The sequence below is a fragment of the Parasteatoda tepidariorum genome, chromosome 9 (assembly GCF_982258835.1).
Source record: "Parasteatoda tepidariorum strain Cologne lab strain chromosome 9, Ptep-v5.0, whole genome shotgun sequence".
Taxonomy (NCBI): Eukaryota; Metazoa; Arthropoda; class Arachnida; order Araneae; family Theridiidae; genus Parasteatoda; species Parasteatoda tepidariorum.
Window position 1 is genome coordinate 30668407 of NC_141763.1, and position 14324 is coordinate 30682730.

At 30.7% G+C, this 14324-nt stretch overlaps 2 long non-coding RNA genes across 2 annotated transcripts in view; both read left to right on the plus strand.

Moving 5' to 3' along the window:
* The window catches only part of LOC139426775 (uncharacterized), a 147054-nt gene that overhangs the window by 44811 nt on the left and 87919 nt on the right, over window positions 1–14324 (plus strand). The window lies entirely within an intron of this gene.
* LOC147803477 (uncharacterized) lies at window positions 1852–12438 on the plus strand. The gene is made up of 4 exons (XR_015428857.1): window positions 1852–2055; window positions 5966–6034; window positions 10407–10493; window positions 12324–12438. It is a non-coding gene; the product is annotated as an uncharacterized LOC147803477 (long non-coding RNA).

The following is a 14324-nucleotide window of genomic DNA, read 5'->3' on the forward strand; positions in this document are numbered from 1 at the left end:
AGCGTTGCCAATCTACAAAGATAAACTTTGTAAAAACAAAGACAATAATTATAAACACTGGAGCTGCTACAGTTTTAAAGAAATGAGAAATAATCCGTTTTCATTAAAAATATTCTATATTCAATTGCCAATTCTGAAAACATTGCTAAGTTTAAATACCATTTAAAGGAATGGCTTTGGTTGCATTTTGAAAAAAAAATTAAATTCGTTGCGAAGCTGTAAAATGAGTTTGTTAATTATGACGTTTATAATTTTGCCATATTAAAAAAAAAATCCTTTTATTGAACTAAAATTATTTGCAAACATTGTAAACCAAATTATTAGTGAAAGCTATTTTGTAGAATAGCTATAAAAAATATGTTGTTTTTTTTAAAATAAATTTTCGATGTGCAAAGTTTTAAAATTGATTTCTAAAGGTTACTTAGTATTGTAAAAAATTTAGTCACGTCTTCACAACGGTTAACCAATATTTTATTCCCACTTCCTGAATACATTGCAGCTAAATTTTGTATTGATAATCTATTTCAGTTTAGTTTTACGTAACGAAATTGTTTATCGTTGGTCCTAAATATGAAAAAAAGGCACATTTGTCCATTTCCGTGAATTTAAGCAACCCTCAAATTCAATTACTTTAAATTTGAATTATCAAATATTTAATTACCAGTTGGCAGCAGCTATGAAAGTGAATGCAAAGAATGCTTTAGAATGTTTTAGCTTTTTATTTTTGGATTGATTTATTTAACCCCTTCTCTGTCGGCGTCAAATATCATTTCAGAATTTCTGCGTCCGTATGGACGGCGTCGCATGCCATGCAACGACGGAAAAAAATGGCATCATTGAAATTGAATTTGTCGCTACTTACACGTCTCCTTAAATCCAGCTATTATTTTTATAATTCCGAATATTGTTGAGAGATGGCGCAACTAGTTCCATTTTCTTCACAATTTTCGTAGTGAGATGTCCCATCTTGAATTAAAATCAAAATCATTTAATACTTTCTATAATTTCTCTGTTATTAGCGTTACCGTTGCACGTCAAAATAAAAGATGTATAAGGTTAGAAAATTACTTTGGTTAAAATATTATTAAAGCAACGTTGGAAAGTTATTTTCCGAAATATATTTCGATTACTTAATACATAATTTTAATAATTATTTCATGCAGATATTTATTTTAAACAACTTAAAGCAATTGTGTTAATAAATGTGTTATCACTGTGTATTTTTTTAAGATAAAACTTGGGAGCATTGCAGGGAAAATTGTAGAGTAGTGGACGGGATATCACATATTTCACCCAGAGATGCCAACTTGCTCCGGACATGGAATAAATATTTTCAGGTGGTAGTTTTTAATGGACGATTCTTGGTTTAATAATTTCAATTTACAGTTTTTTACTCAACACTACTTCCAAATAATTCGAAGACTTATGTAATACGCCATTTTGTTACACTAAAGCCTCTTAAAATATTGGAAAAATTAACTGAAAATTGCAGTTTGTAGTTTACTACCGTTTTTAAAAATATTTTGTCCAATCCAGAGTAGTTAGAATTTTTGATTTTACCAGCAATAGGCCAAGCAACTAAATTGTCGTCAGCAATAAAAAAATTCTTTTTTTTTTTTTTTGGTTGGAAATTCCAGAAATCCAACCGAGAAGGGGTGAAATGTCGGTCATATATTTTAAATGAATCATCGAATTTTTAAACATTTATCATACATTTCATTTTGAATTTAGCTCACCGCTTCAATAATTTGAGTAAACCTACGGTTAAAAACCGTAAGCAGATGTGATAAAGGATAATTTCCACCAAAGAAAATCGTGATCTGAAGATAATACTTAAGATCAAGATCTATAAGAATAAGCGCCCGATAATATTGTAGCAGGTGTACACATTAACATGTAAATCATTTTGTTATTGAATCCTATGTGATTTATATACACTTCATTCTAACCGTTATATTAATTTAGAGGCAGGCAAGCTTTCGCACTTCAAAATGAACACCAAATTTCTGTGCTTGAGTTACATTACAGTTTTTTTAATTCTCCTTTTGCAAGCAGGTAAGTAAAAATAAATTTAATTCAGAGTATGGACACGTTTATTATGACAAAATTAAAATTTTTGATAATTCTATTCATTCTTCGAAAATTTAAAAAAAATAATAATAATGATACAAATTTTAAAAAAAAAAATTTTTTTCAAGTGGACTTAATTGGAGAAAAAAAACGATTTTAATTTTGTCAGACCAGGCACATCATTTTCAAAAAATGCAAGGGAATTTAGGTGGTGATAGTTTGTTCCAAAAGCGAAGCGGCCCTCATTTTCCTATTTGGGTTCTCCAAAAAACCTATTTATTTTCCCATCTAAAATCCACTTAAAAACTTCGTTTTTATAAACTTTCATTTTATTAATTTTTCAGTTTAGTTTTGTATCCGTTTACCTTGGAAAGTAATAAAAAATTCGATTAGAAATAAATTAGTTTTGGTGATATGCTTCGCATGTTGGAGGTCAGTAAAGGATTGAAACTTGTAAAGTAATTCAGCAGAAAGCACTGGTTGAAATTTAAGTACTTTAGCTAATCTAAAAGCTGTAACGAAAAACAAATATTTATTGTTATGAACTTCTCCAGAATTTTCTAATATATTCAATTTTAATTTAAAATGAAAGAAACTTTGTTTTAACGCTTGTTGTGTTAATATATTGATTTAAAATGCTATCGGCTACCACGATATTTAAATACAGTTAACGCTCTTTAGTACGACCTTTGGAGCAAAACTTCTATCATAACGACGGAAAAATTAAGTCCCGTTTGCTATTCCATAACGGAAATAGTATAAGTGTAACGCTATTTTAACATATTTTCGAACGTCCAAACGTGAGACGTCCATTTCCATATAGTAAACAATATTTAGTTTAATGTTCTTTTTCATTTCCGACGATATTACTTCAAAAGTGCTAAGCCTTTTTATGAATTCTGAATAATGTTACTTAAAAAATGGTTTCAAAACGTTACGTAAAAAGTTTAGCGTCATTATATTAATTATTTTAATTGAATTATTTTTAAAATATAGAATTATTTCTGGAAGTCCAATGTTCATTGAGTTTATTATTTACCCTATAGTGATAAACTTATTACATTGCAGCCACGCAACGCCTGTTTTCGTTAGGAAGAGTTTCTGAGGAAAATATTTAAATTCCTATTCAGATGTTTTTAATATTGCATAAGCTAAATTAATGAGGTTGTATACAAATGTCATTTCGTCTAAATCATACTGCGTCATTACCGAATTTGATTATAAGTCAGTTTCGAAGAAAAAAGACATTTTGCTTCTCCCCAAATTAAATATTCTGTTTCGTTACTCATAAAAAAGATATCTCACTGAAAGACAACTCTGCATGTAACGTGTAGAGGTTGAATAAAAATATGGAAACACTTCAAGTCCATTTAAACAATCTTTCTTTTAACAGCAAATGTTTTGGGTGATTTTACAAGGGAAAGCTGGTGGCACAATTTGAAAGATCAAGCTGGAAGCTGTTAAAAATAGTATCAATTTTATCCATGCAGAATTTGCATGGACCGAAATGAACGTAGCAAATTGAAAGCTTTTTATCCTTTTTTAATGCCACCATAATTTTAAAATCATTCTTTGATAAATATTACAATGCTTAATATTAATTTACCGAATTGCTGGTATTACACCTAAAAAAACTTTTAACCCTTTAACGGGCCCTTTATTTCTAGTATAGGTAAATTAAAGTATTTTTGGAATTGGAATTGTTTTAAGAACAGTAATTGATGTATAAAAAAGAAAAACTCATTTAGTTTATAAAAATGCCATTTTTTTGGTGGTAAATATATTTATTAGGTAAAAGGTGAAAATGTAGGAGCAAGGCATCGCCGCATGACCTATTAGGAACTTATTGACTTTTATTTTTCTTTATTTATAAAATAAATTCCTTAAATGCTACAAACTTCAAAAGGAATTATGTATTTTATAACTTTTATACGTTTTTTAAAAGTGACAAATGGTTACCAATTTTATTCAAACTCACTTCAAGAAAGATGAAGTTATTGAAAAATGGAAACCTAAATTAAAAGTGGTAAAACGTGGTGGTAAGTATACTTACCACGGCCTTCAAAAGGGTTAAACTGCATTCCTCATCAGGTCGAATCAAATTTTACGTACGTAGAAAAGATAACATTGCTCATGGGCTGCAATAGCAGCACAGCTTAAAAAATCAAGGTTTGAGAAAAGTGGCTTTAAAGTTTTCATTGCTAAGCAAAATGCTTTAGTTTGCTTAAACGAAGATTATCTTCTACTTGAATTATGAGTTGTGCTAGCATTGCTCCTGAAAAAAAATTCTATTTTCATATTTACAACTGTTTTTAGTTAAAAACGCGTGTTTTTTTAGTTGTGTCACTATTGTAGTCCATGAGCAACATTTCTAAAAGTTTGAAGCATGATCTTTAAAATAGTACGAATAGTTTTGCCATGAAAAATCTTCCTAAATATTTGTTGCTAAAAGAATGTTTACATCGAGATTAAGTGTTTTCATATTTTTTTCTAACAAATATAGATATATCACCCTCTTTCAACTAGGGCATATTTTCCGAAATGTGATGACTTCAATTCTTTCAAATTCATCATGGGAAAGTCAGTGAATAGGATTATGCAAGGACACCAAGGATAACTGAAAATATAAGAAGCGTTAGAAACTCAATTTATTATTCAATGGAAACTACCACATCTCAATTCAAATTTCAACTCTAATTCTACAAAAAACAAAATTTCAACAACTATGACTGTTCAACCTGCAAAAAGAATACAAGGCGTTTCCTCATGCTGATACTTTACCCTCATAAGCAAACAAAAAACTAAAATGTTGAGCAAGTTGCTTCTGTACTTATACCTATATTATTTCTTTGAGCAAAATGAATGAACCTCATGTTCATCTACAGTCAGCAAACTAAAAGTTTTGAACAAGCTCTGTATTATTTCCAATTATTTCAAGCTACTTATCCAGTAACCACACGAACAGCTGACCTTACAGTGATAAAACAAATTCATGGTGGATGGGATAGGGGACACTTCGCGGCCCTGGTGTCCCAGTTCCATAGCAGTACTAAGATTATCTTTGCATTGACTTTCAATTGTTAACTGAAAGAAATATGATAGAAAAAGTTCCTAATTTAAATTACATTTAATAAATATTTGCTATTTATTCGTCGCCACTTCTTACAGTCCATGGCATTCCAAGTAATGTGTCCTACTTTCAAAATGAAACTTAAAATACTGTCTGTTCGTTAATAAGCATAGCTAAGGTTTACCTTTTCAAAATGTTGAGATTTTACTTTCGTGCACAAAAAGTTGATCATTATATCATAAGTAATTTGATTTTTAGTTTTAATTTAGATTAATAACTAATATCATCAGCACATTTTTTTAAATATATATTACTGAAAACATAGATTTTGAAATCGAAAAATTTTTTTCAGAATTATTTCTTTCTTGTTCTTAAAATTTGGAATGAAGAGAGATTAAGTGGAAAAAATTTAGGAAAATAAAAATGGCGATTTCATTTATTTATTCATTCTATAAATCACACAAGACATGCTGATAAGTGTCGTCTACTAACTTTACGTGAAAATTTCCCATTAAAAACTTTCGAATGCTGAAAATCTATCAATTGCCTGTATTTGATTACTAGCATATTGATTGATTGATAGAACTTTATTTCCGCTTGATTCAGCATTTTAATAAAAAAATTACTTTAAAGAAAGTTTGGTACCAAGTTACAGTTAGGTTACAAAACGTTACAGTCAGGTTAAAACATGGTAAATAACTTTTTCATAATTTTGAAACAAAATTTTTATATCAATAAAATAATAAGATTATTATTTGTTTGATTGTGTAAATTCATATTTCATTAAATAATACAATAACTTGGAGTTTTTTCTTCCTAATACAGGCTATGGAACAGCGGATGGTTGTAAGAATCACAGAATAGGGCCATATTTTACGTTGGAAGTCTGTTCAAGTAAGCATATATATTGCTTTTTACATAATTTTTTTTCTCTTAAAATATGTCAGTATTTCTCTGTATAACTTTCTTTTATAAGGCTTGAAACATAGTCACAGTTTGATTGTTTTTAAGAACAAACATATTGGTGTTATTTGAAATTAAGAAAAATCTGCGAAGTAACTTTATCAGGTGGTACCTAACACAAAAGTACTGAAGAAGAAATTTCTGATAGTCAGCAAGATTCAAAACTGATTGAATCAGCGCTACCAACTTTAACGATTTTTGCTGATGCATGGAGATTCTTTTGTTATGACGCTCAATATCTCAGATGGACCCTAAATGAAAAATTTAATTAGATTTATTTCGAGAATATATATATATATATATATATATATATATATATATATATATATATATATATATATATATATATATATATGTTTCTGCAATGAGCTGCACAAGTGCGCACACATGAGAAGGCCTAGTGCGTTCTCCAGAAGTGGTATCCACTCTTTCAGGACCACCACAATGGGTGAGATACCGTTGGCCATGCTAATTTGGACGTCTAGTTTCTGCCACACTAGATGGCAGCTAAGAGACTCTTATTTGGATGCTAAAGTGCACCAGGAATTAAATTTTGCCGGAAATGCCAAGAGTCAATATGGCACTCCAGGGATAGTTTAGATGCCGCATACGACATGGCCGCTGAGGATTTTCTGCATCCCGAAAATCCGGTGTTTGGGCCAGGGATCGAACCCGCAAACTTGGGCTCAGAAGGCCGACGACAAACCAACTGCGCCACCCAGCCACTCGAGAAGATATGTATGTATATATATATATACAGTGGTGGCCAAAATTGTGGACACTTTTTGAAAGTTTCATGTTTTTCAACTTAGTGTGCTTGTAGAATATATTAATTTTCACTTAAATATAAACATTTATATGTCAAATTGAAGGTAATTTAATGTAGAATTCAATAATAAATACAGTATTACAATATCTGTATTACAAAAAAAGTTATGCAATTAATAGTACGATCTATTTTAGATTTGTATTTTTTTAAAGTGATACTTACACAATCAATACTTAGTAGGATAACCCTTAATTTTTAAGACAGCTTCACAGCGTCTTTTCATCGAGTGAACGAGTGTTTGGAGTTCATCTTTCGTAATCACATGGTGCCAAGAATCAATTATAGTTTCATTTAGTCGTCTTTTATTGGATGGACGTTTTTTTCGTACAAGAATTTTCGAACGTCGCCACAAATTTTCAATTGGATTGAGATCAGGGCTGTTTCCTGGCCATGGTAATATATCTATGCCTTTATTTTGAAAGCATGCTTTGCATACTTTTGCTGTGTGGCATGGAGCTGAATCCTGCTTAAAAATAAATGGTGCGTTGTTGGGGAAGAGATCTCTGATGGAAGGTATCAGTTTTGGTTTCAGGACAGTTTCGATTTATTTTTTGGCATTCAAGATGCCAAATCAGGCCGAAAAAAATACACAAGTGCTACTACTGATAGAAAAATTAAATGGCTATGCCTTCAAGATAGGAAAATGTCATCAGATGCCATTAGATGTGAAATGAATGTAGCTGGTATTGCAGTAAGTTCAAAAACAATAAGAAGAAGGTTATCAGGATTTGGACTACAAGCTAGAATTTCAAGAAAAAAACCATATTTAAATCAAAAGCAACGCGAAAAACGAGTTAAGTCGGCAAAAGAACACATTAAATGGTCAGAAAATCAATGGAAGCAAGTAATCTGGAGTGATGAGAGTAAAATATCGCTCTTTGGAAGTGATGGTAGAAAATACGTGAGACGTAGAGTAGGCGAAGCGCTTCATCCTGATTGCATTGAAGCAACTACAAAAAATCCAACAAATGTCATGATTTTGGCATGTATATCTGCCGATGGTGTGGGCTGAATTCAAGTGATTGATGGCATCCTGAATGCCAAAAAATACATCGAAACTGCCCTGAAACCAAAATTGATTCCTTCCATCAGGGATCTCTTCTCCAACAACGCACCATTTATTTTTCAGTAGGATTCAGCTCCATGCCACACAGCAAAAGTATGCAAAGCATGCTTTCATAATAAAGGCATAGATATATTACCATGACCAGGAAACAGCCCTGATCTCAATCCAATTGAAAATTTGTGGCGATGCTTGAAAATTCTTGTACGAAAAAAACGTCCATCCAATAAAAGACAACTTATTGAAGATATAATTGATTCTTGGCACCGTGTGATTACGAAAGATGAACTCCAAACACTCGCTCACTCGATGAAAAGACGCTGTGAAGCTGTCTTAAAAAATAAGGGTCATCCTACTAAGTATTGATTTTGTAAGTATCACTTTAAAAAATGCAAATCTAAGATAGATCTGACTATTTGTTGCATAACCTTTTTAGTAATACATATATTGTAATACTGTATTCATTATTAAATTCTACATTAAATTACCTTCAATTTGATATCTAAACGTTTGTATTTAAGAGAAAATTAATATATTCTACAAGCACACAAAGTTGAAAAACATGAAACTTTCAAAAAGTGTTCACACTTTTGGCCACCACTGTATATATATATATATATATATATATATATATATATATATATATATATATATATATATATATATATATATATATATATATATATATATATATTCTGGTTCGGAAGATCATTTCAAGAAAGAGCACAATTAGGTAGGCATGAAACTAAGATCGAACCAGACCCGTCTGATCGAGCGGATCTTTAAAGTGTGGCTGACCCACGCGTGACGTCGATTGCAAGTATCCCATTGAAGGCAGCAGCAATTTTTGGGTTTGCTGTAGAAACATAATGACGCATTTTTCTTTAGGTATGTATAAATGGAAACAAAAATAAATGCTACAATTTACAGACTCTGGAGAGTGTTTTCCGAACGACAGCATATTTGTGCTGAATAGTGTCTAGTGGAAGAAGAAAAAAAGACAGAAAGAATGAGGGTAGAGTTAAACACGATGTTTCAATACAAAAAAAAAATACTTAGCTGAAAAAGAAAAGACTGTTTTTATAGAATGTCCAAAAAACTCTCCAGGCCAAAATTTTGTTGAGAATCTATGAACTGAATTAAAGCAAAGGTAAAACAACAAATAGCCACAGTTGTTCAATGATGCAAATAATTAAAAACAATGATAAATTATACTTTTACTGGCTATTGTAATTGAACTGTTAAAAAGAAAAAAGCATTAATAGTCTTGATAAAGATGATTCATATTTCAATATAAATGTTTGATTTAATTAAGAGGCTTGCTAATGTACTCTCAGTTGATTTCTCTTCAAAAGCATAGTAAATCAGTTTACCAATGAATTAGCTGACCACCACTATATAAAATTTTCAATGGGCCGCGGGAACCCAGAGTAGGATAAAATCTGCTTGAATGCAGATTTAAGTGTTACACATCCTACTTTAACGTTCGTTTTCTAGTGAGGTGAACCGGGTTTGAATCCCGGAGACGTCTGATTGATACGAATTCCGCATTCGGCTTGTACCGACCACAGTGCTGAATTAAAATATCCTCAGTGGAAGACGGATCATGGGTTAGAGTCCCCTTGCCGTCAGCCTAACCTTAATAGGTTCTCGTGTTTTCCTCTCAATGCAACGCAAACCCAGGTTTGTTCCATCAAAAAGTCCTCCAAGAAGGCAAATTTCTCCCAATACTTGATCTAAGCGTTCCATTGTCTTCTGGATTGGGTTCAAAATCACAAGGCTACTTAGTTGAACACAAGTAGTCGTAAACCCAAAATTGGGTCCAGTACTCAACGACGGAAATAAAATATAGAAACTGTCAAAATTTTATCTTTTTGAAAACGAATATTAAATCTAAATAAAAGCGCATTTTGTATGGCAGATAATTGACGACCAATTTTATGCATCAATATAGTACAATGATTTAAAATCAAAAGTTAGCCACTTAACTAACGTTCAATGACAATTCATCACAACTGCTCCGTATTGATCTCCGAAATGAATTTAGTTAATTAAGGAGCCAAATTCACCATTCGGAAATAGGATTACATTTCCTTTTAAAGTTCAATTGTTGCGTGTTTAATTTTGCTTAAGGCCCTGCTGACAATCGCCTAGTAATTCCACTTGGTTTTGATGATTTTAACCTCACTTTCTATGGAAGTAATTAGTATTAAACTTCCATCCCGACTTCGCTTTTTACACTCTTTGAATGTTGTTTGTAATCCTATTTATGTAGTTTTTTTTTTGCTTTAATTTTGACAAGGAATTTAAAAATATACATTAAGAATGCGTATGTATATTTTTATCGGCTTATTTATAGCATCATTCCTAAGTTTTTCAGTGTCAAAAAATAAAATAATTTCTATTTTCAGAAACAACAACAGATTTTAACGGAAAAGTTTATTATAACTCAGTAAAGGATTACAGGTTTAAGTTTGTGCCACCTCTAACTGAACGAGGTAATAATATACATTTTTAATAATGACACGTTTTTTTTTTTAAATATTTTTAGTTTTGCCTTACAACACTACAGTAATTAGATTATAGGCTCTTGCTTTATTGAAACACTTGGTTTCCTTAAAATATAATATCTAGATAAAATATTAATGTTTCGAGAGATTAGAATAACGAAATCCTGACATCAATTAACATATTCGTGCATACTGGGGCCGTTATAGGAACTATTTAAAAAATGCTTTATAAATTTACATAAAATATAGTTTTAAAATCTATTTAATATATATATATATATATATATATATATATATATATATATATATATATATATATATATATATATTTATATATATATATTAGTATATATCTTTTATGTATTTATTTTTTTCATAATTTTATTGACTTTGTTTACTTTTTTAACGTTTAAATTTTGTTAAGGGCAACGCGAATTAAAAGCTTGATTAATAGCGGAGCTTTTTTTATGCAATTATTTTTGAAATCAAGTCTATTTTAGTAAATTGAATTGCAAGATTATATTTATTTTTAAGATCATCACAAATTTCGATTTTGACGTGTATTCGGCATATTGCATTGTGCCTCTAAAAATTTTGAGTGCTTCAAAAAAAATTTTTTTTTCATGGAAGATTCTATTAATAATTCTCAGTTAATTTCTTAACATTTAATATTGATATAAAATAGAGCTATAAGGTGGTTTAAGTAATTTCATTATAATATTTCCCAAAAAATATATTAAAATTTATGATCATTCAAATTACTTAATTTCATAAATTTAGTAGTGTTACAGGTAGGGTTGTACCTCTAATAATGGACAAAGTATAAAAACTGCAAGTTACATCAGTTAAGTAAAGGAAAAATAGCTAATTTCTAACTAATAACAAAATATCAATTCGTATTATTTTCAAAAACTCAGCTCATACTTACTTCATGATGTTACAGACCTTCCTAACAGTTTTGTACAGATTTCGATTAACTATCGTAGCAGTTATTTTAGAGGAACTGTTTATGCTAAGTTTAAAAACAGTTGACAAGGGGTAAAATTTTAGAGATACCATTGATTACTGGTCATATTTAGCGATACTTAGTGATGACTGGTTAGTTTTAGAGTAACAAATGATTATAACTTAGTTTTAGAAAAACTATTCATAGCGTTCAGACCAGGTCGGGCTTCTTCTTTTATGTTTTCTAATATATATTGTTTTAAAAAAAACATTAATTTTGAAAATAAAATTTTATATAACACAATTTTGGGGGGAGACATTTAAAAATCTTCTGCAATCAGTTGGGGAACTTTTCTCTTTAAAAAAATGTGGTAGTGGTCCACGAAATTAAATATTTCCTGCTTGGTGGTCCCAGTGGAATAAATGATTGGCAACTGCTGCTTTAAAAGAACTAATGCTTGCCTAATATAAATTAGATGAGTAAGGGCTGGGATAGCCTGGTTAGTAGGGCAATGGGCCCATGGCCAATAGTTCGTGGGTTTGATCCTTGCCGGCCAAAGACCCCCCATGTATTAAATGGTGACTGATGCACATTAAATCTGTCGAGTCGCAAAGTCCTCCATGTTCCCATAACAAATCAGTACCTCTGGAGCTACTGATCCAGGAGTTTCCTGTCTTCTGGATTGGTTCAATTACAAGGTTACGGAGTTGAACATTAGTAGTCGTAAACCCAAAATTGGGTCGGCTGTTCAAAGACCGATATAAAATTTAAAAAAATTAGATGTGTGTAATGATCTACAAATGCTTATGACAAAAATATTATTTTAAAAACTTAATTTATGGATTTCTGATAAACTTCTCTATTTTTTTCAGATTCTTGAAACGAACTGAATGAATATTCAACTCTCTGTTTCAATATTAGTTTGGCTTAATAGACGATATCTATAATGTGAAACATTATGCATCCAAATAAAACTCTGAAAACATATTTTTTCATAATTTTTTGTGTTATGTAACTTGGTTCTTAAATAATTGTGTTCTTTGAGTATAAAATTGATAAAAGGTTACTTACTTGGAAATAAAATAAGATGGAAGTTTTTTATAAGTGATAAAACTAAAAATTTAGTTTTGATCATTCAGTTAAAAAATTCAATTATTAGTGAACTATTATTCTTGGACTTCTGAAGTTGGTCTTAACAGCTCCGATTGACAATGATTGAATTAACTTCTTACAAAATGTAAATGCGTAATTGAAAATATTACAATATTAGCCTTTTTATAACACTATAACAATTATACTCCTAGCTAGAAAATGGATATATTTTAGATTTTAAAGAAGACCTGCTAGAAAATTGCGAGCCTGCAAAGTGCGTTCTTTTTGCCCACCATCTTGAAAAAGCTTTAAAAAAATCATGCCTAGTATCAAATCGCAATTTTTCATATTACTTTTAAAGACTAAAAATAAATAAATAAAAAATAGTGGCTAAAAAACTCAAAATAAAATGCATTGTTAAAAATAATACTTTTATAAATCAAAATGTGCATTTCATCAATCTTGCTAAGGAAAAGCTAAATTTAATATTCTTCAGTTTTTTTTAAACAAATATCTCTGTTTTTAAAAGATTAATGTGTGAATTCTCTACCAGAGTAATTGCAACATATGTATCTCAGTATATTCCACGCCATATCGTCGACGGATGCATCTGTCACAAACAACTACGTGCCTCGTTAATATCTGTTTTTGTAGATACAGTGATTCATGTTTAATAATAACTCTTGTGCTGACTAAACTATAAGGTTCACAATTTTCAGATTGCAACTAAACTACCCGCCATATTTCGAGGATGAGAAATCTAAATATATAAGCTAAGAACGTTTTTCTGTTTGATATTGTAACTTAATTAATAGTTTGCACGAATTAATTAGCAAATTTGAGGTTACTCCTCCCCCTGAGTCATTGAGACTAACACTTTAGATAGCGGAAATTCGATCATTAAAACAAACGTTATTCATAGTGTTCATTTCTCTGTTGTTGTTGTCGTGTCCATAGATGAGGGTTGTTCTCTAGATGTCATTAACACGTTCACGCCGGGAAAAGTGAAAATACTGGTAGAAGAACTATTTCAATATTAGATAATATTCGGGAGGAGTTAATCTATTCTCAACAATAACAATTCACTGTAAGGAAATTTATCACGGCGAAGAAACAATTCAATATAAAAATTGCATCCGTTAAAAACAATTAGTAGTTATGGATTTTTATTATTCCCGGAAAAAAAACTAAAAAATGAAATTTATTGTTACCAGTTTTTACTCCGGTGTTCTGCCAAGATGAGACAATCTAGCGTGACACACCGGTGGGGTTAAATACCTCGGCGTCACGATCTCATATAATTTGAGCTGGAGTACACACTTAAACGACATAATCAAAAGAGCCAGAGGAGCGTTTTTTGCGCTCAAAGTCCTCCTGCATAAGAATTCAAAGCTTGATCTAGGAAATAAAAGAACTATCTATATACAAGCGATTCGACCAATTCTTACATATGCTTGCCCAGCCCTCACTACCATAAGCAACAACCTAAAAAAGAAGCTATCTACAACTGAAGGTAAATTTTTACGCACAATGACTGGCGCCCCAAGGGCGATTAGCAATAGATTACTCAGAAAAGACTTAAACATTGATGATATTAATTGCTTTATAGCTAAATTGACCACAAAATTTTATAGCGACGCAAAAACATGCACATCAGATTTCAATAAGTTGTTCGATATTGACATAATCCGGGATAATTCGAATTTCAGCCCAATTACCGCCTTTTTATGCTCAGACTGCATACTATCAAAATACTATTAACTTTATCATAAAACTCTACT